This window comes from Marmota flaviventris, chromosome 2 (genome assembly GCF_047511675.1).
Source record: "Marmota flaviventris isolate mMarFla1 chromosome 2, mMarFla1.hap1, whole genome shotgun sequence".
NCBI lineage: Eukaryota > Metazoa > Chordata > Mammalia > Rodentia > Sciuridae > Marmota > Marmota flaviventris.
Window position 1 is genome coordinate 33,490,878 of NC_092499.1, and position 2,814 is coordinate 33,493,691.

A 2,814-nucleotide genomic window follows, 5' to 3' on the forward strand; every position below is an offset into this window, starting at 1 on the left:
GAAAAACAAAGACAGTAAATCTAAGAATCAGGGGAACTAATACAGAAATAAAGCAGAGAGGAATCTCAGGATGTCATCTCTGCAATAGGCCAGATCAAGCCATTCAGATTGCAAAATGATATATTGTTATATTGTGTGTATGTACAAATTTGTAACAACGAATCTTACTGTTATGTACAATTATAATGCACCAATAAAAAAGAAAAAATTTAAAGTAAAATGAAATAAAATGAACAATGACATAAAAGTGCAAGAAATCTGTCTCTACAGGAAAACAAACTGGAATCAGTAGATTATCTGCTATATTTGGCAAGTAGAAAGTGGTATTAAAATAGTATAAAAGGTTTTAGAGTTCTTAGGAAAAGTTTGAGAACAATTCATTATGGAAACATTAAAAGAAACTAGCAAATAAAAATGAAGCCAATGTCAACTCCAAGGAAAACATAAAGTCTCATATGAAAAAATAATGTAGGGCTGGGGGTATAACTTAGTTGGTAGAGTGCTTGCCTTGCATGCACAAGGCCCTGGGTTCAATCCCCAGCACCACCAAATACACACACACACACACACATAATTGTATAACAGTATTTTGCTCAACATTGAGTAAAACTTTCATAGTTACAAAACTGCAACACTGATTAATGATTCATTAAAAATTACAAGTGTATTGGGATGATGGAGGAAAGAGGATGTATGTTAAGGCATGGGTGATCTCATCAGAATTCCAAATACTTTCTTTCACATCTAAGACTCAACAGACAATGACTAAAATTGAAATATAAGTCCATATTTAAAATTATAGAGGTAATAATCAGAAGAAACAACAAAAAGAAGTGAAGATGTTACCTGTGAGAAACCCAACTTGGAGATGGGGGCAAGTGAGAGTGCTATTTTTTAGATGTCTTAATTTATATTTTAAAAAAAAGTCATGCATGTTTTACGTGGATAAAAATATAACTAAAAATTATAATTGCAGTAACCTATTATGAGAATGTTAGAGTGGAGGACTGCCTAATAATATTTTTGGAGAGAAAGGAAACTGTTTTCTGTTTTCCAAATCTGCCTAGGCATAGAGCTCACCATGCTAGTTCCTAGGGAAGAAAAGGGGCACAGCATGATTCTTCTTTCACACCTTGTTATGGCATTGTTTTCTTTAAAGAAGCAAAGGTAAAAACTCCTATATTTTACAGTTTTATTTTAACTCTATTTTTTGTGGTCATTTAAAATAGATTTTCCTTTTTGCCATTATAAATAGTTACCCAGGACTTTAATACCCGTAATAGTTGGCAGCCTTGGACAGCCAACTTGTCTATGTAAGATTGCTCCTGACGTTATGAAATTGACATAAGTAAATGTCACCATAGACAGGAAAATATGGAATCAGATTTTAGCAAATTCAGCTCTTAGACTCTGTAAGAAATAATTCAGGCCTCTGAAAATGTCCCAGGATGACATCTCAGGGCTGAAGTCCTATGCCAAGCTCCATGAAGCTCTACTACTGAAATGCTTTATGCAAGTTTTGGTCAAGTGGTGAATTTCAGAAGATCTATAGAGATTTCTTAGGGAACTCCAGGACAGTCTTAAAATACCTCATAGCCTCAGGACAGTGACTAATAAAATAAAAACATACCTCTGAAGATCTCCTAGAACCTTGGAGGAGAATTAATTTTGACTTGTGTCATTTTTTTTTGGCTCAGCCAACTGTGAATTTCTATTGTACTAGGCATGTTAAGTATACAGACAATGGACACAATTATGATAGTTCAACATAAACAAGCCAGATGAAGAAAAATTCCATGAACTTTTCCTTGTAAGATGTCTATAGATGAATTCTTTAAAAAAGAAACAGACTATTGATCTATGTTGTTGACAGTCATTGTGATTCTTCACATACAGGGCCTATTTATTCTCTTTTATTCATTTTTCCCCCTGAATTCCACCCTTCTTCTTTCTGGGCTTCTGAATTGAATTTTTTTTGTATTGTTCTCCCCTGTACTGATTCAGAAGATACATTTTTTTTTATTTCTAGTCTTCAAGTAGTTGTCCTTGAAATTTTAACATGGTTACATTTAAACTCTAAAAGATCAATCAACATCCTTACCTGTCTCTTGAATAAAATAAGAGCATAAGATGCTTTAACCCAATCACCTATCTTGAAGCTTGCCTGTTGCCATCTCCTCTTTTAATTAATTAATGGTTTATTGTCAGTGTTTTTATATATTCTATTTTCATACATCAGTAACTTATGTGTGTGAACTTGCCACCCAATCTAAGAATGAGGATATTAACAATACTGCTGCATCTTTCTGTAAATTTCATTATTCCATTATATATGACTCAATTTCATCCCCAAAGGTGAAAACCATTCTGATTTTTGTTTTAAACTCCCTCTCTCTCTCTCTCTCTCTCTCTCTCTCTCTGCTATTTTAAAAGTAGTTTTATCATATATATGTGTGTGCCCAAAAAGATGTACCATTTAGTGCTAAGAGCCATAGCCAAGTAGTATGATGCATGGAATTTTTGGTTGTAAGGTGACTCCAGCAAGCCATTGAGATGATATGATTATGTTAAGATCTGCATTTATATGGATATTAGACCCCTGCTGTCCACCTCAGCCTGCTACGGGACTCCTGGAGAGTTCCCATTGGTTGGGGAAGTGCGGTAGGAATTCCGGAGGAGGGACTTCCTGTTGGAGTGTCCGGGAGAACACTGCTTGTGTTGGTCGGGATTTTTCCCGGGAGCGTATAGGGCATTGACGGGGAGTTTCAAAAATATAGTTTGTTCCTGCTTGAGTGGCTTGTGATTTTGTGCCCA

The 2,814-nt window shown here is 35.0% G+C and overlaps 1 non-coding gene across 1 annotated transcript; it reads left to right on the top strand.

The window, feature by feature from the left end:
• The first annotated feature begins 476 nt into the window (after positions 1-476).
• On the top strand, positions 477-549 carry Trnaa-ugc (transfer RNA alanine (anticodon UGC)). The gene has a single exon. It is a non-coding gene; the product is annotated as a tRNA-Ala (tRNA).
• The last annotated feature ends 2,265 nt before the right edge of the window (positions 550-2,814 follow it).